At 45.0% G+C, this 26,877-nt stretch overlaps 1 long non-coding RNA gene across 1 annotated transcript; it reads left to right on the top strand.

Moving 5' to 3' along the window:
* LOC149870070 (uncharacterized) lies at nucleotides 1–26,877 on the top strand. Its single transcript, XR_016440419.1, has 3 exons — nucleotides 1–35; nucleotides 22,652–22,822; nucleotides 24,002–26,877. It is a non-coding gene; the product is annotated as an uncharacterized LOC149870070 (long non-coding RNA).

The raw sequence follows: 26,877 nt of genomic DNA, 5'->3' as shown, positions 1-26,877 counted from the left end.
TGGGAACATGTGACCGCACCGTGCTGGAAACTCAGGTAAGGGGGTGGGGGAAGTGCAGAGGAGGACTACAGGTAGGGAAGGAGCCCAGGGAAAAGTGGCCTCTCACCTGCCCTGTGGCTAGCACTCCCTACTGCAGCCTCTCACAGCTGGCACAGGGCTGTCCTGAGCAGGCACAGGCAGCCCCATGTGGGCTGCGAGCAGCTGCAGCGCGCGGCGCCAGCCATGGAGCAGGGGAGGGACCGCTTTTCCTGTGCTTAACACCAACTTGTAACCCACCCCCGCAGCCAGCCTGGGCCCCGCGCCAGCTCAGGGCTTGCCTGGAGGAGCTGTGCACAGCGGCGGCAGCTGCAGCCTCCCACTCCGCTTGCTGCACCAGACAGTGTTTGCTGCAGCTGCCCACTCGGAGCTCGCGTGCTGGGCAGCACAGGCAGCAGTGACAAACACTGCCTGGTGTGGCAAGCGGAGGTGCTGCAGCTGCTGTGCACAGCCCTGATGGGCAAGCCTGGAGCCAGCACAGGGCCCAGGCTGGCTGCGGGGCACTGAGAGTGAGTGGCTGCATGGGGCCGACACTGGTGTCCCAGGGCCAGCACTGATGGGGCCCAGAGCAGGGTGGCAGGACTACAGGGTCCCGGCTGGCAGGGGCTCTACGGAGCCAGGCCAGCTTCCCCCTCTCCCTGCTGATGTGGCCCAACCCAGCTTCACAGACTCCTGACAGCCTACGCCCTGCTCTGGGCCCCACTGGTGCTGGCCTGGGACATTGGGACATTGGTCCCAAGATGGTGACCAGGGGGTGGGGCACCTGTCAAGGGGCTGGGTTACCCATGCAGTCTCAACAGCTTGCCAAAACTGGGTAAGCAGCCCTCTGCATGAAATAATTGCCCGCCCCTGAAGTAAACAATGGAGAAAAAAATCCCTGCTGCTGGACAATTCTGTTTCAGGAGGAGCTTTGGGAATTGTGCCATTAAGGTCATGTAGGCATCTAAGAATTCTGGTGATACCCTAAACTTTACTGACAAAGAGAATTGGAACAGAGTCTGGGTTTGGGTGGGTTTTAAGGATTAAATTTTCAGGAGTGAAAGTAGAGCCAGTGATACTCTACCTCAGTGCTGAGATACCGTGGTGATCATGGACATAAATAAATAGGCAAAAGTATTCTGTTGCTGGTACAGCTAAACTGGCAACACTTTTCTACTGTAGGTTAAGCTGTAGGGAAAACTTCTTATCAGTTCATCTGGTTGCTTTTCTGCTGGCAATCTAGCTAATGAACACATTCTAAATCAAAACTGACACAATTGATACAAATGACTGAGTGAGCACCAATCCTTTGAGAGGCCCTGGGCACATGCATTTGATCTGAGATCAGTTTATTTGTGAGTAAACTACTCACAAGTAAATGCTCCTGGGCAGGCATCTACACATGCAGGGATTTGGGAGCAGATTTGCTGCTCTTAGCAGCAAACTGCTGCCACTTCTTGTGGTCCTGCAATGAGCCCCTGCCACCACCGGGGGGAGCTTGAGGCTCTGGCTGTAGCTGCCATCTTGAAAAGCTAGTGCCACTCTCTGCTCTCTGGCCAGCGACTTCCCTGCCCAGGAACAGCATGCACAACACAGAGGCAGCATTCAACAGCTCTCTCCTCACTGCCTCTGGCAGTGACGGGAGTTTAGGTTAGATATGGAAAAGGGCTTAAAATGCCTGCAGGCTTTTAAGGGTCTGAGGCTAGTGCAGGCATCGAGCCAGCCCAGCCCTGGGGCAGGAGAGGCTCCCAGCCCAGAGCCCTTGGGCTAGCCTCAGGCTGGCCCCCTAGTGGTAGGGCTTACTGGGAGCAAATTTGCTCCTGGTTGGCATCTCCACATGCATTACTGTGCTGTAACTACTCATGAGTAAATTTGCTACTTGCATTTGCACGTAGCAAATTTACTCATGAATACTATCACTTACTGTGCCGTAAGCATGTGCACGTGTAGAAGTATATGTATATCTTGTCTAGTAAAGCATCTCTGCAAGTATTTCAGTAGAAAGAGGAGGATCAGGGAAAGTGTGAGTCCCTTACTGAATGGAGGAGGCAACTGTGTGACAAAGAATGCAGAAAAGGCTGAATTTTCATAGTTTCATAGTTAGTAGGGTCGAAAGGGATCTGAGCACATCATCAAGTCCAACCCCCTGCCATGGCAGGAAAGAGTAAATGAGCCCAGCAAGGTGATTGTCTAGCCTTGTCTTAAAGACCCCCAGGGTAGGAGCCAGCACCACTTCGCTTGGAAGTTGGTTCCAGATCCTAGCCACCCTGACAGTGAAGTAGCGCCTCCTGATGTCTAATCTGAATTTACCCTCTGCCACCTTGTGACCGTTATTTCTAGTCACTCCTGGTAGTGCTCGGGGAACAGGGACTCCCCCAATGCCTGCTGGTCCCCTCTGACTAGTTTGTAACAGGCCACCAGATCCCCCCTCAGCCTTCTCTTGTGGAGGCTGAACAGGTTCAGGTCCTGTAGCCTCTCCTCGTAGGGCCTGCCCTGCTGCCCCCGATCATACGAGTGGCCTTCCTCTGGACCCTCTTCATGCTGTCCACATCCCTCCTGAAGTGCAGCGCCCAGAACTGGATGCAGTACTCCAGCTGCAGCCTGACCAGTGCCACATAGAGAGGGAGGATCACCTCCTTGGACCTGCTTGAGATGCATCTGTGGATGCACAACAAGGTGCAGTGGGCCTTCCTGACTGCCTCCCCACACTGCCGGCCCATGTTCATCTTGGAGTCAATGATGACTCCAAGATCCTTTTCCGCCTCTGCACTGATGAGAAGGGAGTTCACTAGCCTGTAGGTATGCTGCTGGTTCTTCCTCCCCAGGTGCAGTACCTTGCACTTGTCAGTGTTGAAACCCATCCTGTTCTCATCTGCCCACCCCTGTAACCTGTCTAGGTCCGATTGTAGTCTGTTGCTTCCTTCTAGCGTGCCCACATCCCCCCACATCTTAGTGTCATCAGAAAATTTGAACAGGGTGCTTTTTACCCCCTCGTCCAAGTCACTGATGAAGATGTTGAACAGTGCGGGCCCGAGGACCGAGCCCTGGGGGACACCACTGCCCACATCCCTCCAGGTCGAAAATGACCCATCCACCACCACTTTCTGGGTGCAGCCCTCCAGCCAGTTGGGAACCCATTTGACTGTCTAGGTGTTGACACCACAGTCCCCCAGTTTTTTAATGAGAAGGGTGTGAGAGACAGTGTTGAAGGTCTTCCGAAAGTCCAGAAAGACTATGCTCAGTGTCTTTTTTTGGCTCTGTCTTCATAGACAAGGACAACTCCCAGACTACTGCACTGGGCAACACAGTTTGGAGAGAAGGTAATCAGCCCTCCGTGGTGAAAGAACAGGTTAATAACTACTTAGAAAAGCTGGATGTGTACAAGTTCATGGGGATGGATGGGATGTACCTAGGATGCTGAGGGAGTTGGCTAATGTTATTGCACTGGCCATCATCTTTGAAAAATCATGGTGATCAAGAGAGGTCCCAGATGACTGGAAAAGGGAAACATAGTACAATAGATTCTGTAACTGGGTTATATGTTTGTTTGTGTGTCCCTGAAACAAGTCTTAGGGTGCTTGTACATGTGATGGTCAACATGATGTACATGTGACAAAAATGTCATTTGTGTGGATTAATGCTGTCACACATTACACATATGCCAGTTTTGGGGGTTTAAAATGAGTTTGCAATGATGCATTGCAGTGGGAGATGCAAGCAGGCTTTGCAGAAAAAAAGGATCAGGCCCCTCACTACTTCTGCTTTGAGTCAGCACCTGCTGAAGGCAGAAGCAGCTTGGGGCCCGATCCCCCGCTTTTTTTGGTGTAGCCTGACCACCTCTCCCACAGCCGGGGGAAAAGCTGTTGGTAGGCTGAGCTGCCGCAGAGCTGTAGGGGACCCTGGTGTTTCCCTCCATGGCAGTGGTGCTCCCTGATGCCACCTGGGCAGGCTGCTAGCAGGTCAAGTGCTACCCCAGCTCAGAGGTAGCACCTGGCCTGATCCAACTGTTCCCTGAGCCTGTCTGCTGGAAGCTCACTGGGTGCTACTCCCCAGGTGGGCTCAGAGAACAGTAGGATTGGGTTGGATGCTGCCTCTGAATTGGGGCAGCACCTAGCCTGCCAGCAGCCTGCCTGGGTAGCCCCAGGGGGCCCTGCCACTGCAGAGGGAAGGACCAGGGCCCCCTGAAGCTCAGGGAAGGACCGGGGCCCCCCACAGCTCAGGGGCTGCTTGGCCCACCCCCACCCCGGCTGCAGGCAGGCTCTGGCTCTGCCATTAAAAAAAAAGGATCGGGTCCCTTACCATAATGTGACTGAAAAATTGAAATGGTGGGATTCAATTGAAAATCCAGCATTCAAATTTAGAGGGCATAGAATAAAACTCATAGGACTAAACCCCCATTATGTGTATAAGCACCCTTAAGAGCCAGACTGTGTCTGATGGCAAGTAAGCTGCAATGGGCAATTTGGAATCACGGGGGGAGCTCTGTGGAGCTCCAAAAAGCCCGGTCCCACCCAGCTCAATCAGACATGCCAGAGAAGTACCCAAGCTTTGCTTAGAAGGCTGAGGGCACTATCCTATCTATCACTTTTGCTGAGAGGGCAATATGGCAGGGCACAGGCAATCCAGGAAGTTTTTCAGGAGTGTTGGGGACAACTTCCTGGTGCAATTCTGGAGCAACCAACTAAGAGCCATGCTCTTCTTGACCTGCTGCTCACAAACAGGGGTAAATTGATGGGGAATGTAGTAGTGAATGGCAATTTGGGCAGCAGTGATCGTGAGATGATTGAGTTCAGGATCCTAAGGAAAGGAAGGATGGAAAGCAGCAAAGTAAGGACCCTGGACTTCAGAAAAGCAGACTTCGACTCACTCAGGGAACTCATGGACAGGATCCCCTGGGAAGCTAGTTCGAAGGGGAGAGTAGTCCAAGAAAGCTGGCTGTAATTTAAAGAAGCCTTACTGAGAGTTCAGGAACAAACCATCCCAATGCTCAGGGAGACAAGCAACTATGGTAGAAGACCAGCTTGACTTAGCAGGGAAGTCTTCAGTAGACTAAATCACAAAAAGGAAGCATTTAAGAAGTGGACACTTGGACAAACAACTATGGAGGGGTGGAAGAGTATTGCTCAGGCAGGCAAGTATGAAGTGAGGAAGGCCAAAGAGCAATTGGAGTTGCAGCTAGCAGGGGATGTGAAGGGTAACAAGAAGGGTTTCCACAAGTATGTCAGTAGCAAGAGGAGGATCAGGGAAAGTGTGGGTCCCTTACTGAATGGGGGAGGCAACCTTGTGACAGAGGATGCAGAAAAGACTAAAGTGCTCAATGCCTTTTTGCCCCATCTTCACAGGCAAGATCAGCTCCCAGACTACTGCACTGGGAAGCACAGTTTGGGGAGGGGGTGAGCAACCCTCAGTGCTAAAAGAACAGATTAGGGACTATTTAGAAAAGGTGGATGTGTACAAGTCCATGGAGATGAGTTCTCAGTGGTGGCAGATGACAGAACAACAGTCTCAAGTTGTAGCAAGGGAAGTTTAGGTTAAACATTAGGAAGAATTTTTTCACTGGGTTGTAAAACACTGAAACGGGTTACCCAGAGAGATGGTAGATTCTCCATCCTTGGAGGTTTTTAAGACCTGGCTAGACAAAGCTTTGGCTGGAATGATCTAGTTGGGGATGGTCCTGCTTTGAGCAGGGGCTTGGACTAGATGACCTCCTGAGATCCCTTCCAACCCTAATTTTCTATGATTCTATGATACTTGCAGCTGGATGATGTAGAGAAGCCAGTAGTGCCAATTCTACCCTGCCCTGTTTGGGGCAGCTAGCATGTGAGGAGGCTAGGAAGGAAGAAATCTTTACATTCCCCCTAATGCAGGGGCTACCACTGCATCTACTACTGCAAGAAGGGTGAGCCTTCTTTAAGAGCTATTAACAATCTCGCTATGACTGTGGCTCATTAAATTACATTTTTTTATAGTTATACAAAAAAGGCTGAGGAAAATCCTCAGATAATAGTGCCTGCTATTACAAGCTGTAATGGCCTTGTTTTTGGAAAAGGAGGTAAAGAAGTATTCACAGCACTGGAAAGGAGTGGTGGCCACCTTCTCGGTTTCTGCAGCAGCAGTCCCTGCATGAAAATCTGACTTCAGAGAGGAAAGCTTGCTTTGCATAGCAGAACCAATATTTGATGGATGAATAATGACACCTAACTGCAATGTTCCATTTAATAAGACCTTTACCAAATAAGGCTGTGAAACAAAAGAAAAAAAATGTTGGGGGTGGCACGGAGTGGAAGTCTGTGTGACTTTATTCTAGGCAAGCTGCATCTGCAATGCAGGATTTGTGTCAGTTAGAAAAGGATCTGAGCAAGGGATAGCAGATTCAGCCCTCTGCTCACGTAGGTATGAATTTACTGTTGCACTTCTACATTCTGATGGTAGATTTGATACCTCAGCTAGGAGGGTAAGGTTCTGAAGCAGATGGTGCAGTGAAACTATGCCTAAGGGTTCAAAAGTCATGAGCCCAGACCCCCAAATTCAAGAGGTTGATATTAAGCTTAAGCTACTTAAGCTACAGCTTAGGGCCTCACAATATGAGGGCCTCTAAATAAGTAAAAAAACCTGGACATTTTTGTTTTAATATGACAAAAATATACACATATATGGCTCCACAGTTATTATTCATATTGTGTTCATAAATTTGTGCAGAAATGACAATAATTTATCTTCAAATTTCATGAAAATCCATTTTCATAGCTTTCATGGATTATTTTTATCGTATGCAGCCTCTTAAGATAGACATAGCTTAGGGCACGGGTGGGAAAAATACAGACTGTGAGCCAGATCTGGCTCACCAGACCATTCTATCTGGCCCACAGGTCTCCTTAAATAATTTAGAAAATGTATATTTATCTGCTCCTGACTGCCTGTCAAAGATGACAGGAACCAGGGACAGTAGGACCCAGGGGAAGCCTGCAGGACTCAGGAGCAAGGTCAGCCTGGCCTTGCCCCTACAGCCTCCTCTCCTCCCCAGTACCCCCCAACCAGAAGTCTCTGCCTCCCGCAGCTTTCAGGCTGGTCCAGCACCATGTCCCCTGGCTGCATTGCTGGACCACGGGAGCACAGGGCTTGCACCGGTATCCCCAGGCCATGAGTGAGAGGCAGGTTTTGTGTGTGTGTGTGGGGGGGCGCACATGCATCCCTGCAATGAGGGAGGGGGAGAGAGAGAGACAGAGTGCAATGAGGGAGAGAGAGATTGTGTGTGTGTTCATAGGGTGAGTCCCACATGCACACCCCACCATACATATGCACCCACACCTCCCTCATACTGCCATACACGCAGACCCCTACACCCACACCCCACCAGTCCCCATAAACACCAGTTCGCCACACAGCACAGCCACCAGTCCCCCACAAACCCCACACCCACCCACACCCCACATATCCACACACACCCTCACATGGTCCCTCACCCTACACTGAAAATCCCCACACCCACACCCTCCTCCACACCTCACATACCCCCATACTAACAGCTCCCTACACACTTATACACATGCCCCCCACCCTGCCACAATATACAAGAGTAAAACTTCATTTTAAGCTATTGTGCAATCACCTCTATGTACATGCACAAATGCACGTAAATCAGGACAAAAATATTTTTTTCAATCACATTAATGAATGTTGTAGATGTTCAATTTTTAGACTATAATTTGGTATTTTTCTGGTTCTGAGGTGGCAAAACCCCTTGCTGAAAGGAGTACTTCTGGGGGCAAGGGGAGGGGCTTCCAGTCATAAGTTGGTGACCAGGGGGTGGGGCACCTGTCAAGGGGTGGGGTTACCAATGCAGCCCTCGACAGCTTGCCAAAACTCAGTAAGTGGCCATCTGCCCAGAATAATTCTCCACCCTGGTTTAGGGCCTCAGCATGTCATAATCCAGCACTGCTCCTGCCGAGGCCTGGCCGTCTCCCCCCCCCCAGCTTAGCACTGTGGAGGGGAAGGAAGGGCTGCTCTAATGTCCTCTGGCTTCTAGCCTGAGCCACTGCAGGCATGTGTTGGCATTTCTGGGATGACTGTATGGTTACAAATTGATTTAGCCTAGACAGGTTAGACTAAACTGCAAAGACTGAATTAATTCAGGCTCAGGCTTTTTGAATGTCTGTCCCTGGCCTGAGGGGCTGTGGGCACTAGCTTTTAAGTGTCACATGGGGGAAAAGGTCCCTAATGTGCGGTACTTCCATAGTCCTGCTCTTTGCTGGCTCCCCAGACTTGGGTCCTCTGTCTGAGACCAGGTGGGGGGCTTTGTCCTCCTACTCCAGCTCCCCAGGACAGGGATGCTTCCCACACTTTCCTCAAGCTGATCCCTAATCTTGCAAAGGCATGTAGAACAGAGGAGATGAGGCAGCTTCAGACTGAACCCCTATACTACTCAAACATTTTCACCACTAGAGATGCACACCTGTTCATAGCCATAAGGAAACCAGACTAATTCTACTAAGAATGTTTGTGTATGTGTGTATTTCCATTAAAATTAATTAAAATAATTAAAATTAAACTAATGTTAAGCATCCAACACAGGCAACTTGCTAATATCAGGGCATGCCAATGATACAAGTCGCAGACCCTTTATGAAAAAAATGCCTATGTTTGGGGACATTCGTCCTCTTCATATTCTGTTTGGAGGGAACAGAAGGAATTAGGCAGGACCTAGTCAGATCTGCACTGCCAGATACCAACACAGTACATAAAACTTCTTTCCTGATGAATTGTCCCTTTTACACCTGACAGACAAGTTCTATCAAACTCAAACGTCCTTCTGCCTCTAGCCCCCTTTCTCTAGAGTGTGGTGAGGGAACATCCCTTTAGCAAATGAAATTCTGTGACTATTTCCCTCAGTTTACCAGTGCTTAGATTTCCAAAGAAGCTTAGAGGTATTCAATACTCAACTCCCATAAAAAATCAAGAAGGTAAGAAGTGGATCCAATGGGCTTCTTCTGAAAATTTCCTTCTCAGGGATTTTGGGTAAAATGAGCAGAGAGTTACAGGGAGTTACAGAAGAACCTTATGGCTCAAATGAGTCAGTGTGCCCTTGTTGTCAAGAAGGCTAACAGCACACTGAGCTGCATTAGTAGGAGCATTGCCAGCAGATCAAGGGAAGTGATTATTTCTTTCTACTCAGAACTGGTGAGGCCACATCTGGGGTACTGTGTCAGTTTTGGGCCCCTCACTACAGAAAGGATGTGGACAAATTGGAGAGAGTCCAGCAGAAGGCAACAAAAATGGTTAGGGGGCTTGGACACATGACTTCTGAGGAGAGGCTGAGGGAACTGGGCTTACAGGCAACCTCCGCTTAACACTGTTTTGCTTAGCGCTATTTCACTATAGCACTCATTTTAAATTCATACCTGATCCCACTTAGTGCTCAGTGATTTTCATTGTAATGCTCCAGCAGGTGGTGCCAGAGTGGCCTGCAGCAAGGCAGGGGGGTGGGGAGAAGCAGAGGTGGAGAGCAGTAGCAAGGGCAGTGAGTAGGTGAGCAGGCATGAGCATGGGTCCCATGCCGGTGCCCCAGGGCCAGGGCCAGCAGGGGCAGCAGGAGCTTGGGGTCCAGCCTGGCAGGGGCTCTATGGAGCCAGGCTGGGCTGCGCCAGCAGGGAGAAGGGGGAGCCAGCCTGGAGTGATTGCAACTGTGGCCTGCCACACGGCATGGAGGGGACCAACAGCACCGCCTCTGCAGCCTGGGTCTGGGTGGGCAGCAATGGCACGGCACCTGCTGATCTGGCCCTGAGATACTAAGTAGCAAATTATATTTATTTACATTAATTCCTATGGGGAAATGGGTTTCACTTAATGCTGTTCCACTTAACACTCATTTTTTCCAGAACCAACTAAGAGTGTTAAGTGGGGGTTGTATTCAGTTTACAGAAGAGAAGACTGAGCCTGTAACTACCTGAAGGGCAATTCCAGAGAGGATGGAGCTGGACTGTTCTCAGTGGTGGCAGATGACAGAACAAGGAGCAATGGTCTCAAGTTACAGCAAGGGAAGTTTATGTTGAATGTTAGGAAAAACTCTGTCACCAGGAGGGTGGTGAAGCACTGGAACAGGTTACCTAGAGAGGTGGTGGAATCTCCATCCTTGGAGGTTTTTAAGACCTGGCTCAACAAAGCCCTGGCTGGCATGATCTAGTTGGAGATGGCTCTGCTTTCAGCAGGGGGTTGGACTAGATGACCCCCTGAGGTCCCTTCCAACCTCAATTTTCTATGACTATGATTCAAAAGGTCATGTGTTTGTATAAATATTTAAGTCTTTACTGTATAACATCTAGGTAATGAAAATTGATGATTGAGTGAAAACATTAAAGGACAAATGCTGAAATAATACCTGGCTCTACATGCAGTCCCACTGTACCTTAAAGAGACTCATTCTCATTTACACTAAGGCCACTTTACACCATTGTTTTAGTGCAAAGAGACTTTAATTACAGCTCTTTCCCATTGCCTCTCTTACCTATTCACCTCCACAGTGAGGTGAAGTTGTTTGCAATGGTCATTGCCTTGTTGTACTTCATGGCACCACTGGGGATGACTCAGTGCTCAAGTCTCCCAGGTATTGGTGTAAATATAGCATTTTGTCAGATAGACCTTTAAGGTGTCTTTGAATCTCTTCTTTTGCCCACTCCTAGAGCAGTGACCATTGGTGAGCTGGGAGTATAGGACCTGTTTTGGGAGCCAGTTGTCAGACATGATTATGACATGACCTGGCCAACAGAGCTGGTGCCATATAAGCATGCCTTCAGTGCTGGTAGTGTTCGCTTGAGCCAGAACACTGGCATTCGTTCTTTTGTCCTTCCAGTTGATATGAAGGATTTTCCGAAGACATTGCTGATGGTCACATTCCAAGGCTTTCAAGTGTTTCCAATATGTGACTCAGGTTTCACACCCATACAACAGGGTGGTAGATGAGAAGTTTGATATGGATCCTGATGTCATGATTACCAAAGACACAATTTTGGAGACATCCAAAGATAGCACTGACAGATTTTATTTGGTGTTGAATATCATCCTATATATTTACTTTTTGCAGAAGGTGACTAAACAGGTATGGGAAATGCTCAACATTCTTCAGGATTGCCCTCTAATTGTAATCTGTGGAGGAGCAGCTGATTGTTTTGGGGTAGGATGGTAATGTGCTAAGTAGCCAGATTATATTCCAAGATTTCAACACACAGATCTATGTTGACATCCCAAAACTATAGGTGCTGTGAATGAATTAAGAATATCAACAATGTCTGTAGCATCTTACATTATTTTCTCAAAGGCCTCAATTCCTGTACCACAGAAAGAAAAAGAATTTTGTTTTACTCATCATCTGTCCAGTGAGTAAATTATATGGAGTAAAGGAGTTTATTTTTCTTTTCTGAATTACAATACTACATAGTTTCTTTCTCATGCCAAGTTAATACATGTATGATCTGTTGAGCTCCTTTCACTCCCAGGCCTTAGGCTTGCTAGGGAATCCAAGGTATGTAATGATGACATAAATATGACACTTCAGTATAACCTGTATTACAGGCAGCTGTTACTGTCAGTCTCAGTCTCTATATGCTGCAGCCAAAGGAAAGTTATCTGTTGCATATGTATAGCATGTTGTGAAACCAATGACGTGCAGGAGACAGGTCTTGCAGCACCAAGGAGCTATTTGTTAAAATTCCATTCTCAAACTGAAGGGAGGTTTGGGATGATTTCCCTGCCTATGAAAAAACTTACTTCCTCACTACTGAATTGTTGTTGTTAATAACAATAATAAGAAGAATTTATTTATACCCCTGTGGCATGTAGCAGTTCCGCTTAAGATAGGGAATCCATTAGGCATAGTGCAAAAACAAAAAGATGATCCAGCTCCCAAGTGTTCCAGTTCAAAAAGGACAAAACCAAGGAAGGATGCCCTATATTTGTAGTTACTTCTGATAACTTCTTTTTGCTCAACAGGTTTCCTGCCTTCTTCCCTTCTTTACGTGACTATTTCCACTTATATAATGCGGTTAAATAAAAGTCATTATTTTATCTGGTACTTAACTTGCTCCCTTTCCAGAACTGAGGAAGGGCACTTTGTGCCTGACGGCTCGTCTAACATCTCTCCTGACTATATAAAAAATATTACTAAACAATACTTTCTTCCCACAATTTTAAGGACTATATGTGAATTATACAGGTATGTCATTATAATTGAGTCTCTCTCTTTTTTCTATTATTTTTTGTTAATGTAATAGTGGGAGTAGGGTTATAAATTATCTGACCTTAAAGAATGTTTTACAATAAGTAAATACAATGAAGTAAAGCTGTTGAAAAGACTGACACACACTGTTCTACAGTAATAAAAAGTAAACTGCCATTAAGAAACAGAAGCTTGACATCAGCCATCATTCAGGCCAAGGGAAATGGAATTTATGTTTGCAATTGATAATGACTGAAAATCATTGTCACACAGGTTGCAAACAGACACTGCATTTATCTTGGAATCACCTATCTTATCCCAGGACAAAGTGTAAGTGCACAGACACTGTCCTGGGATAAAGCCTTAAAAAGTTTCCTGGATAAGAGAAGGTAGCAGTTCATTCTGGGATATTGCAAAGTATGTCTGTACAGTTAGCCCAAGATTGCATAATTGAATCAATGGCAGAAAAGCAACACTGCATTCAGCCACTCATTAAACACCGATTAGAAGGTTGATGTGTATATACACCAATCCTGGAATATTTTTGTTCTGAGATGAACACAGGCACAACTTCTCCAAGGACAAATTCAAAGTCTGTTCCTAGAGTTGTTGTGTAGTTGTATTGGTCTAAGGCCAGAGGCAGGCAATGTTCTTTGGGTAGATGTGATATCTTTCATTAGACCAGCTAAATAGTTGGAAAAAAGTTCTTTGCAATCTGTCAGGCACAAACACCCTTCTTCAGGCATTGGGAGACTCTGCTGCTGTTCTGAGTTCTCCAAGGTAGAAAAGAAGCTAAAAGTGTGACAAGAAGTCTGTGTCAAGAAGTTTGCTGAAGGGGACCCCACCCCACCCACGGATTGTGCCTCCCACTCACCCCTCACAGGTTGTCTCACCCCACCCATGGGTCATACCTGCCTCCACATCCCACCTGTGGGCCATGCCTGCTCACCTTACCCCTTGCAGTCCATGCGTGCTCACTCCTACCCCACCCACAGGTTATGCCTACTCCACCTGCAAGTCATACCCCCAAAAGTCACACCTGTTCCCCTCTACCCCTCATAGGTGGTGCTTGCCACTCCACCCCACCCGTGAGTTGCACCCACTCCCCCCACCCCTGGTGGGTCATGCCTGACCCCCACCCCACCAGCAGGTCAGGCCTGCTCCCCTACCCCACCCACAGGTCGCACCTCACTCTACCCATGGGTTGCACCTGCTCCCCCTCCCGTGGATCATGCCTGCTCACCCTGCCCCACCACCCCACCCATGGGTCATGCCTGCTCCTCCTACTCAACCTGCATGTTGCTGCCCCCCCTACCCACCTGTGGGTCACACCTATCACCCTACCTCACCCATGGGTCTCATCTGCCCTGCTACCCCACATGTGGGTCACACCTCCCCCCATCTCCTGGCAGACGTTCTGATCCCCTTCAGCCTGCTGGACCCCCAACTGTCTGGCTAGCCCCCCCCAACCCCAGCCTGACTTATCAGGCAGCCATTTTGAATTGATTTAATCTCCCCTTAATGCCCCCGAATGTCGGTACTTAGCCTGATAGATCAGGTACTGAAAAGCAACATAGATACATCTCGGGGAGCTCTGGGATACATTATCAGGGAGCATTATCAGTGCTTTGTGGCACAGAGAAGCACTGATATGGCAGTCCCCCTTACTCCCAACCCACAGCCCTGCCAGTGCCTTTGGATCTGCAACTGTAGGTGAAGAGAAGAAAAAAAATTTGGGGTGGCTGAGCATGCCTGCATATCCACCCATGCTCTCCGCTCTCTCCCCATGGGAGAGTCTGTGAGGGAAGGGGGAGGGAGCTGTGGCAGTGAGGTGCACATGCAGGTAGCAGAGGCTGAGTCCAGCTGCAGCTCGCCCATGCCCTGTGAAAAGATCAGTGGCCCACATGCCCCACCTACCCCTTGGCTCTCCAGAGCTGCACTGGATCTGGAGGAGCCACTGGGTTGCACCAGGCTTGGGATCAGGGCCTGCTGCGCCTGTGAGGTTGCCCCTTCCCCTGTGCCCAGTGTTGTTGTCTGGCACTGGCAGCCCCTGCGAACCCCCTCCCCCCAGCTCTGCACCAGCCCCGCACCTGCACCACCCAGTGATGCTCGGACCAGGGCCAGCCTCGGCTGCACTGCTGGGCTGGAGAGGACAGAGTTCTCAGGACCCCACGACCACCCTGAGTCGTCCCTGGGAAGAATGTGGTGCAGGCCGGCTGCTCTTCCAGAGGTGGCGCAGTGCCAGGGAGCTGGGGGGGCACGTGGGCCCCTGATCTTTGCACATTCAGAGCCAGGAGCCTCATCCAGGAGTGCAGACGGGCAGCTCCAGCTGCTGCATGCACCATGGGGGAGCTGGGGGAGGGCAAGCACATCCCCCACCTCTTGTCTCTCCTGCACCGTGCCCCTGTTCAAATAGTAAGAGTTCATATTTCTGTGTGATAGACTATTCCCATGCAGAGTGAGAAATCACTAGTAATATTATGTATTACCCTAACTGCATGTGAATGTTCATTGTATAAAATCATGTTAATTGTACCACTTGTTTAGTACAGCTTATTTTCAAGATGTATTCATCCATAAATGAACTGGTGTCTTACATATCAAACATTAATTATCTCTGTATTTTTATATATTATTCTGTTTTATGAATCCAAACTTAATTTTCGTGTAAAAGATAGGGGTAAAAAGACATTCACAAAAAACACTAGAAAATAATTCATTAAATTTATAAACTTTTGATAGCCCTTATATTCTTTCCATCAAGTCAATGATAATGCTAATTGTATATGTAGCCTCGGTACACCCAGGGGGTGTGCCCTGTCCTCCAATGACAGTGGTGGCAGTCAGGCAGGGTGCTGAGGAAAGGGTCAGCTACTAGAGCAGCTTCCTCCCCTCTACATAGAGCGAGGCTGAAACCAAAGTACTTGACTATGTACATTTTATTACAAGAATAAGTACAGACACATAATATAAAACATAGAATATTTACAAGGCTTAACATATTCCACAATTTCCATATAATACCAAACATGAACCAAATAACTTACAACCTATACAACACAGTTAACACAGAGGGATATTAACCTATATAACCCAAGTAAATTAACAATAATATATCTTAAACCTTCACAAATAACAATACCAATATACACATTGAGGCATTAAAACACATAAACCATATAAATCCCTTTAAAGAATATCCCTAGCTATCTAGCCCTTAACCCAATGACAACCTCAAAATAGGGAGAGCACTCAGCACCTCCCTCCCTGAGGGGTTTCCCTGGAGCCCCTCCCTGGGATATGAACACACCCCTCCCGCAATGGACGGTGGAGGTGGCAGACCCTCCTCACCCATGTCAGCCTCCGCTGCGGGGCCTGATTCCCCAGTAATTCATGCTTCCTCTCTGGGCAAGTCAAGGCTCGTCCCCTGGTAGCCAATCCTGCAAGAGCCTCTCCCCAGCAGCACCTTCAGCTCTCCTTGACAGCCTGGTGTCCTGCACTGGGCACCCAGGGCTCTCTCTCTCTCTCGCAGGAGCCAAGCCCTTGCAGGCTCCGACTCCCTGGTCTCACACTGGGGTTTCTCCCCTTTCCCAGGCCCTGCCCTGGGCACCGGGACTCTTTTAGTTAAAAGTAGAGCTATACTGCAGGGCTCCGGTCACTTGGCCTAGAGCCAGGGCTAACGTGAGCAGCCGTGAGCTGTTTCCAAGGCAGTTCTCCATCTGCCAAACTGCATACCAGGTAAGGCCTGATCAGCCACAAGCTGCTCCCAGGACCAGCTCTCCATGTACCAATCTGCATACCATGCAGGGCCTGAGCAGCCTCGAGCTGCTCCCAGGGCCAGCTCCATGTGCTGATCTGCACACTGACTGCCCAGTCACTTGCTGGGTTCCCAGGCTCAAGCGGCTCCTAGAGCCTGATCCCCACGTGCTGACTTGCACACAGCTGAAGCTCAAGCAGGATCCTAAGTACAACTGTCTCTAGAGCTCCTCTCTCCTTGCTGTCCCTCATCATCTCTCCCCAGCATGCTGAGCACACTCCCCTTTTATACTCTTCAGGGGCTCCACCCCTGAAGTTCTCCAGACCTAGCCGGTACAGTTCCAATCCAGGTCCAGCTTCTCCTTGCCCCCTCCCTTTGGAAAAGGATGGGGCATTGTTTCTCTTGTGCTGCCTCCAGATTGGTGGGCAGGCTCCACCAATCAAACAGCAGACCCTCCATCCTGGGACTCAACCCAAGCTCAGAAAAGGTAACCCTGCTACATGTGCATATAGAGAATCCAGTGAAATCTGTGGTAACATTTCCATTGATATAATTAGGCAAAGGATTAAGCCTATTTAAATTGGCAGGGTAAAGCAATTATTAAGGTTCTGTCATTTACAATGGATGCTGAATAGCTTTAAGATGCTGGCAATTTTCTTTTTCAGTGTACTGGTTCCTTGTTAAATATTGGGTGAAATTCTATATCTCAGCGTGCACATCTACACGTGTTATTAATACACCTGAATAAACTCCATTGCAATTTTTGCCAGAGTCTGCTGCTTCCCAGGCGCAGTGTCTTCATACGCACCTGGGTCCGAAGCAATTTGAGCTGAAGCAGAGCAGCCTTGGGCTGTCAGGGGACTCCAGGGGGAGTGGGGCAGTCCAGCTCCAGGTGGCAACGTTATAAAAGGGCTGGCTGGGGCACAACGATGGTATCGTTCAGGGCTCGCATAATTACTCTGCTGTAGGATAATATTTGTCCAAGATAGTACTATCCTAAACAGATTTAGTTAGTTTACGGTGCCATATTACGGTGTACCTGTAGAGTGTGACGCTTTACTGCAGAGCTAATTAGTCAACTCTGCAGTAAAGCACATATGTAGATGCACCCAGTGTTTCTTTTCCCAGACATCATTGCAGGTGACTGGAGATACCTACAAGACCATTTCTCCCTCTTCGCAATGGTGACTTCCAAAAGAGGTAGCTTCTCTCTGAACTGTAAAACTGTAAGCCTATGTGAGGAGCACTAGGGGGTCAAAGTCCTGTAGCTAATTAGTGCAGGGGATGAGAGTGCCAGGAGTTCTCACAGATTTGAGAATAATGTCAGCTGGGTGATTAGTGTTGTCACAAATTTAACTAAGCACAGCAGAGTTTAGCAGGAAAAGAAAGTAAAAGTGCGGGGAATGGGAGAAAGTGGAAGCAAAGAGGGAGAAAGAAAGAGAAAAAGAAGTATAAGTGATAGGAAGTTAGATAGTTCTAAGAAAGGAAAATCAAGGAAAATAGTCACAGTTCTTTAATATGAAGGCAAATTTTCTACAATTTTTTTTGCAATCCAGATTAATCCCTTGACCTCAGGGGAGTTTTGTAGGTTTGTGACAGTGGTGAATCTGATTCATAGTTTCCTGATCACATTTTTGGTCAAGTTTTTAATATCTTTTTCATTTGACCATATTATTCACTTATTAGATTTATATCCTGCCCTATCCACAAGGCCCAGAGTAGCTTGTAATAAACAACCAACCCACAGACCAGTTCCCCCAAAAACTGAGAAACTCCAATTCCAACCTTCTTCCTCCAAACATCACCTCCTACCAAAACCTGCACACAAGCAAAATTTCCCACCGATCCCAACTGCCACTCACATCCAGATTACAAAAAATGTTCCCCCCTCTGCTTCCCATTCACCTGCCCAAACCCAGGGGAGATCCCTTCAACCCCCTCCAAACCCATATCCACTTTCCTTCAGAGGGGTTGCAATTGTCACTCAGCTCCCATGCCCCTTCCCCACAAAAAACCCCATCCTTATATCCTAACCCTCCCCCAGAAAAAAAACACAAATTCTAAAGAATCCTAACAAAAAAGTAAGAGTAGGACAGTCTCGTGTGGCACCTGCTGAGGGAGACCTGTGGCTTTTGGGGGCCTGCAGGCTGGCCAGGTCATTCTTCCTCAGTTGTGTGGCTGAGATGTTCCACTGATATTTTAGTCTTCTGTGATTCTTTTGCCCTCATAACCCTTGCCACTATGGACTAAATATTTAAAAATACACCATCTTATTCCTATGGCATAAAATGGCATTTGATAATTTGAGCATTTAAAAATTGGGCATGCAATGTGTTTTTAAAGGAGGAGCTAATCTGCATATGTAGAATCATAGACTAGTTTAGTAAATGTAGAGCAAAATTACACACTTCAGCATGATGATTAAGGCATTGATACTGCAGATGCTTACTACTCGCATAATTGTTTTGAAATCAGTGGAGCTATTCATGGTAGTAAAAGCTGTGCCTGGAAGTAGATATGTGCCTGATGGAGCCTTGGGTCTTTTAAAGAAATTGCATACACCATTTCTTTCTGGGTGGACAACACTTAATTGCTTGCTAATAACTAAGAAACTTTCTATGCTATCAGTTTTTTAAAATTACATAGGAATGCTTGTAATAATACTCTGTACTACTCAAGTGGCTGCGTAGTTTAAATTACAAACATTGAGTCATAATGCAGGAGGCATTCAGGAAATGCCTAGTCATATTATTATTAAAGTATAACAAGTTGTACTCGTTATGCACTTTCTGTGGCCAGAACTCAAGAGATTTTCCCAAACACAATTTCATGATTTAAACCTTTTGAAAAAAGGTAATTGTTTCATCTGCTTCAAGCTCTGTGATTCAGACCTTGTATACACTAAGAGATTGTACTGACTTACTACACCAATATAGTTAAGCAATACAACCTGTAGCCTCTTTCTTCCCCACCCTGTTTACAGATATGGGGTCTAGTCCCTTACCAGAACAGAAATAAGCTCTACAAACATAGGTACCAACTCCATGGATGCTTCAGGGCTCAAGTACCCACTGAAAAAAATTAGTGGGTGCTCAGCACCTGCAAGCCATGGCCATTTTGGTTTTACGTGTTAGATCTCTGTGGCTGCTTGCAAACGTTAAAAAAAACCAACCCACACTTTATCAAAAGAAGCAGTGTGTTACTTCACCCTGACTGCAGTGTCTGTAAAGATTGGGCACTTCACCAGGGCTTTTTGGAACTTTTAGCTAAAGCTGATTCAATCAGATATTAGATAAAAACACCAAAAAATCCCTACTAAAGTGTCCGATCTTTACAGAGGTTGGGTGAACCTGGTTGAAGTAACCCACTGTCTCCTCTGGGCATGCTCCAGGCTCAGTGCAGGAACACCAAAAAAAAGCACCCACTAGCAAAAAACATTTTGGCACCTATGTGTACAAGACACCTTCATGTCAAAATAAACATCAGTAGTAGGGACTGTTCTGGTATTAGTAACTGGTACAAAATTTCTGGAGAGATCAGGCCTACCTTTTTGCCAGCCCCAACTTAGTTGTATCTACTAATTTTACTCCTATTTCAAGCAATGGGAGTTTTGCTATTAACTTTAACAGCAGTATGATATAGCCCATTGTTTGAGATCGAGCACTTTATGTATGAGCATCTGTGATTTCATTAGCAATTTGAGCTCAGTGAATTGCATTGTATATCTTTGGATGTTGCTTGTAGAAGTTCCTGAATCAGTCTGACTGATTCTTTAAATAGGGACAAAGAGAAGAGACAAAGATTAGAGGGAGAGAAGCTGCACATTTAAGACATCAGCAAGAATGTCACAAAGATTTGAACATATTCTCCACCGCTAACTTTACTGTAAAATATCATTTTTAAATTCTGGAATGCAGAGGGATGGAAAAGGGAATGAAGGTGATATTTGTTCCCACTTAGTACCCTACCAATACTCCTCCCTAGTTTTATTTTCTTGTTATAAAGATTGAATCCATTTAGTAAATTTTGGTTCAGATCTGATTTCAGGTTTCTAAGAAGGTTCAAAGATGAGTGTGACTGGAGCTGACATTTAATGTCTGGCTCATTTAAACATAGTTCATTTTTAAAATAAGGCAATCCATATGTTCACATGTCCAATAACATGGTCCAATAAGATGCATTTAATCTATATTTATATCCAATACCCAAGTGGTTTTGCTTAACAATATTTTCCTTGACATGTATCAGTAGAGAATTAGGTACAACCAGGTGTAGTTTCCCTGTAATTCCAATCTGCTGAGTCATTGAGCAACCTTGTTTTTCACGCTGGAGAGTAATCAGGCACAGCGAGCTAGACAGTGCCGAGAGAGAGGGCTGTGTTATGTTCTGGGTGGCTGCTTGAAAAGATTTGCTGAGTGTCAGGAAACAGGAAGAGTGCAGAGTTGCATAAGACATCTCATCTCATGAAGCCTCTTTATGTTAATCTTAAAAAACAATTTCTTCTCCTATGTTTGTATGAACCGAGTTTGTTGCAACTATATGGCAACAAATCCAAACAAATAAAAAGTCTGATTTTTATAAAAATACATGAATAATTTCATTTAAGAACAATCCCCATATGTCAGTGTCTGTGAAAGCATTTGCAGGATCAGAAGCAAAACCATTCCGACATCTCTGTAAATGATTTCTTTCATGTGCCTCATCATCTGAAACAAACCTGGGCTCAGTTATAAAGTTGTAACTTGACAGGAGTTAGAGGAGTAACATAGGATATACAGAGTTTTGTCTCAAGTTTCTGTTAAAGGCCTGATTTTCAGTGCTGAGTATTCACAGCTCTCTGACTTGAAGCTGGGATTATCTTTACTTTAGTGTGTTGTTTGTTGTCAGTACTAAATATGTATGCAAAAAATTCTTATTGTTCAATCTTTGAGATTTTAATTTGATTCATTTTTGTTAAATATGATATACCAAAGAAGATAATATAAAGAATATATTTTAATTATTGATATTTAGATGATCTGTCTTTGGCTCTCTTGGGCTCCTAGTAGCCTGACACCCTTTCCATTATGCTGAAATGTTTGATTCTGCATAATACTTTTTTTTACTGTAACACTTAACTTCTGTTATATCTGGAAATAACTTCTTCTGACAGTTCCAGTATACCCTTCCAGTGTTCAAGGGCAATTTATTAGCCACCTCTAAACTGAATGAAATACTTTTGGGTTGCCCATATCAAATATATGATCTGATTGAATAGTTTGCCAGGACATGCAAAACTAAAAAGCCTGGATATTTTATGTTATGGTTTTATTATGTGTCATCTGGGTAGGATCCTAGTATTACTAGCAATTCTAAACCATGTTTGCAGTAGAGATGGGCTTGTTTGTAATCCCCGAAGTTCAAGGGTATTTAAATCTAAGAAAATTAAGATGTGAGTTTTGATCTGAACTCGGTACTTCAGGATATTTTTTCCTTTTAATTTCCTTTTAAAAACTACAGGCTACATTATCTCTTAATTCACTCCTATACTGTCAACCCAGCACCTAATATAATTTATGAATTATTTTAAACTTCTCTAATTTTTGCCAAAATATAAATGTAAATTATATTGAAAAGATGCATATGGTTGTAATTGAGACCAAAATAGAATCCTAAAAGCCACTACCATTCAACTTTACTTAATTTAAAATGATGCATTTTGGGGAATTAAGCATGTATTTAAAATTTAGCACCCCGCTTAGGTGTTTTTTTTTAACTGTGACGTCTTATCTAGGCATGCTTTTTTAATTTTTTTTTAACAAATGTACTGTGGGAAATGCCAAAAAAAAAAAAAAAGAAACAAACCTGGAAAGTTGGTAAACGCTAGAATAAGCCATTCAACATGCATACTTGATACAATGGCCAGATAATTTTTTGTGGCTGTGGCACAGCACTTAGGTGCCCTGCTCCTTTAAAGAGCTGAAACTGCTAGGGAGAAAGCCCTAGCAGAGAGTGGGGAGCCCCAGCTGCTGGTTACCAGGGCAGCCAGGATGAGTTAGTTGGCCCACATCTGCCAGCGGTCAGCTGATCAGAAGGGGCAGGGCCTGGCACATACATAAACCCCAGGGCTGAGGCTAGGAAGGCAGTTCTCTGCCAGCAGCTAAGGGGGAAGGAGTTTTCCTAGAGGAAGGAAAGGGGGAGAGGCCTGACTATAAGTGCAGCTTCTGGTACTGTTGAGGGACACAGTATGCCCTGTGTGGCTTGAATTCATAGTTTCTAGGGTCGGAAGGGACCTGAGTAGAACATCTAGTCTGACCCCCTGCCGGGGCAGGAAAGATTACTGGGGTCAAACGATCCCAGCAAGGTGTTCATCTAACCTTCTCTTAAAGACCCCCAGGGTAGGAGCCAGCACCACTTCTCTTGGAAGCTGGTTCCAGATCCTAGCTGCCCTGACTGTGAAGTAGCACCTCCTGATATCTAGCCTAAATCTTCTTTCTACCAGCTTGTGACTTATTCCTGGTCACTCCTGGTAATGCTCGGGGAAACAGGGACTCTCCCAATGTCTGCTGATTTCCCCACCCCTGATTAGTTTGTAACAGGCCACTAGATCCCCCCTCAGCCTTCTCTTGCAGAGGCTGAACAGGTTCAGGTCCTGTAGCCTCTCCTCATAATGCCTGCTCTGCTGCCCCCAGATCATGCGGATGGCCCTCCTCTGAACCCTCTCCATGTTGTCTGCATCCCTCCTGAAGTGCGGCGCCCAGAACTGGATGCAGTACTCCAGCTCCGGCCTGACCAGTGCCACATAGAGGGAGAGGATCACCTCCTTGGACCTGCTCAAGATGCATCTGTGGATGCATGATGAGGTACTATGTTATAGTCTCGGGGCTTGCAGGTTGATTTCTGTTTATAAGACCAGTGGTTTGGGTGAGGCAATTTGAAGAAGGAAGAGGCCTCATTGGGGGTCCACTGCAGTGTGCGTGTGGCATTTGGGGCGGACAGACCCTGGCGCCAGTGTGGGCGTGACATTTGGGGTGCAGCGGCAGGGCTGCAGAGAGCCCAGAGAGAGGACAAGGGGGCCAATCAGCAAGGCCTAGACAGGACAATGTTGGTGCTATCTGCAAGGCTTGGGGTGTGGTAAAGGGGTGGCTGGAGCCACATATATAGCCCATAAAGCTGGGGTGTCTTGTGACATCTATTTTGGAATGGGATCCACAAGGGGTCTGGGAACCCACGGGGTTGACAAAATTCATCAGAACTGTGTCCAGTGGGATGTGCAGGCAGCCTCCATATATCATAAATCCATCAAGATGTGGAGGGCAAGGAAAAAGGGTGCCCATCAGGCTGAACTGGCATGGTCAAGGGGCCTTAGGGGTAACACAGCCATCCTTAGGGACCCCATTCTGTGACAGTAGCATTCTATACATAACTTTAAAATGTACTTATTTTCTTCCTCCAAGGGATGCATGCATTTCAACCATGTAGATTCAGTATCTTTGTTTGCAGCCTTATGTTTTACATTCTTCTGCATCAAGAAATAACAGCATAATTGCCGTTCCATACTTGGAAGAGGTCCCTGTCCCTGCATTAATCTCCCTGTTCCCATCAATAATAATAAAGTTTGTTTCTATTACAAATGCCAACAGTCATTGATGTAATCTAGACTTATGTTTACACCATGCCTTCCATTGCAGTACCTCCTCATGGTAGATTATTTAGTTTTCTTTGTCCTCAACAGTCCTCTTGTATTGTTACTGGGGGGAATCATGGGTGTATCTACAATTTTGAAAAGATGAGTGCAGATGGTGTGGTGCATGATAACATGCAATACAACACATGTTTTTCTCCAGTTAAAAAGAAATTTGAAGCTTTACTAAGGGGCCTAGGGCTATATTATTCAGTTCAAAATTGAAACAAAAAAACGCAATGTTCACTAATCTGCTATACTGTATAGATGTATAAAACCACAATAAACTAAGCAAAAATAATCAAAATATGCTGTTTCTTTAGCGTTGCTGTCACTAATTGTATACATCTCTTTTCAGATTCATAAAACAAAATTGAGCCTTCCTGAGCATCTTGACAGTACATCCAATGCTTCACTGAAAGTTGTCAGGTTTCCACACCTGAGTCAATGTTTCTAGCTAGAGTTAAATACAGTTTCCAGGGCTGTGAAATCGGAGCTCTATTTCTAGGAGCAGCTGGCAGACAGCAGAATTGCAGAAGAAAGGCTATGTTGTTTAGTGGAACTATTAAAGACCATTAAGAAGGAATGAAAAGAATATAAGGAATTGGGTAGATTATGATGAGCCACAAAGTCAAGTGATTCTCTTGCTTTGCCTGAATAGAAATACTGCTGCCATAGCCAATCTCTGATCAGGAATCAAGGGGGGAGCAGGGAAGTGGGCTGTGACTCCACCACTGCATTCCCTGTAGATCCATCTCTGAGAAGGACCATCTCAGCATTTCTGTCCTAGGACTGTTTACCCAGGCAGATGCCTATTCCTTTCTCTCATGATGTCCTCACTACATAAAAAATACAATTTTTAAATCAACACAGCAGTCAAGACAACTAGCTAGTTGTAGTAAAAACTGCCTGAGTCCCATCAGGTTTTTATATCAAGAGGGGGACAATATTTACATAAAGTATCCTGGTTTAAAAAAAAAAAATCCCAATGGAGGCAAGGCAAAGGACATTTTAACCTCAAGTATTTACCAGCAGATAGCTGTCTTGACAGAAAAATGCACATTTTTTCTTCAATGAAAACAAGCATGTTTCTCCTTATGAAAGCCAGAATATTTAATTTCTTCTCTGTGGATGCCACAGTGTCCTTCAATTAAAATCTAAATAAAATGTTGTTGGAATTCAAGATTATTTTATGGTAATTTTACAAAGAAAAAATGCTCCAAAAACTGGCATATAATCCTAGAAAGCTACAGAAGACATGAATATAACAGGAGGGAACTTGCCGTTAGTTACAAAATATTGAAATACTATCCTTGTTTTGACAGAAAAACATCCTTCCTCCTACTGCTTAATTCTGTTTATTTCAGCTTGTCAGGCCCACAATTGATCATGACATAATTCTTTTACTATAGCTTCAGATCTTGTTAGCTTTAGAAATTCAAGTGGTAGGTCTCAATGAATATTTTGCGTTACTATTTTATCTACAATGAAAAAGAATACAGTGTCCTTCATTAGGAGTCTACATTCCTTTTCAAATACTAATTCTGGCAAACTTCATCCAAAACAAAATTCCTTTTAAAGAGATCCTTATATTAATGTCTGTCTGCCACACTTAATAATTCTCAAATATGTACAAAGCTAAGCTTTATTTACTGGCCAGTCTTCCTCGAGATAGTAAATCTACCAGTAAACAGCACAGCAAAGCATAGCACAGAAAACCTTCCTACCCCATCACACCAACAACACTGTTAATTATGAGAAGAGAGAAAGATAGGTTACAATAAACTTATGAGTCTACAAATCTTACAACTACATTCACTTTACTGCCTCAGCTTTCAAAAATATGTATTTCGTTTAAAAAAAAATGGTCAGCACATAACACTATTTTTGTTTTATAGTCTTTCACCCTAGAAACAGATAAGGAAGTCTTCTTGATTAGCCAAGACACAACGTCAAAATGTCAAGCCAGCAAGCCATTAATATACAAAGGATCTTGTTCTTTAGACTGCTAGTGTTTGTAGTAAAAAGGTAACGTTCAGAACATTCTGGGGGTGACTACATCAAAATGAAATTCAATTCCAACTATTTTTGAGGGTTTTGTTTTGTTTTCAGGGGAGATGTTAATAAATTCTGAAGAACTATTTTAAGATGGTATTCTAAAAACTGTGGCCAGATTGTGAGCTGGTATAAACTGTCAAAAATTCATTTAAGTCAATTTAAATCAACTAAGAATCTGATCCATACTCTTTAAAATTCACTAGTGGTATGATGCTGACGGAATAATCATATTTCTGAGTATTCAGGAAATGGTTGGTTTGATGCTGATGCTTCAGGCTACTTGAGAATAGTTAATTGTATTCATGAAGTATTTGTAAAACAGCCAGCTGCCAGAACCTGAGATGTTTCCAACATGCTAAAACTGAAATACTATTGTAAACACAAAAAAATCTAGATGTCATAAATGAGTTTCATCTAGCTTAAAACTTAACATATAATTAACTTAATGGCTTGACAATAGCTGATGCAGCAACAAATGTAATGCAATTAGGTTAGTACTTCATTATGACATCAAATCCTTCTACATACCTATTTCAATTAAAATTGTCAGATTTCTAAATGACAAGTAGATTTTACTGTGACTAACTATCCTTAAAATTCAATCACAAGTAATACTTGTTCTGCATTCTATCAATTGTAGAAAATGTTGTTTTTTAACCTTAAGATTTCTACATCAGTTTGATATTGCATTACTACTGAAAACCAGATTTTAGTGTATTGTGTCAGCATTTGCATTCAGGTTGTTTGGCTTTCATATTCATTATGTTGTATGTAGTTTCTATTTTCCTGATGTGCTGTACCTCTCGGATGTTATGGGTTCTTTTATAGTTGCTTTGAATGTTTCTAATGGCTAGATTTTAGGTGGTTTATACTATACCCAATATTATATCTTTTTATATCCTTAATGTACATTTTATGCCATATATTGGAGGTTTCTCAGTTGCAAAATTGCATTTACAAGTGTATTTAAACAGTTGAATCCTTAATGTACATTTTATGCCATATATTGCCATATATTGCCATATATTGGAGGTTTCTCAGTTGCAAAATTGCATTTACAAGTGTATTTAAACAGTTGAATCTATTCAAGTTATATGGGAGTCCTACAGAAAGAAATAAACTTAAAGAGACATCTGCTTTGTAGCTTGGAAACCTATATAACATTTCAAACATATA

The sequence above is a fragment of the Crocodylus siamensis genome, chromosome 2 (genome assembly GCF_052110815.1).
Source record: "Crocodylus siamensis isolate JL-2025a chromosome 2, ASM5211081v1, whole genome shotgun sequence".
Classification (NCBI taxonomy): Eukaryota; Metazoa; Chordata; order Crocodylia; family Crocodylidae; genus Crocodylus; species Crocodylus siamensis.
This window is presented reverse-complemented; position numbering and strand designations above follow the sequence as displayed.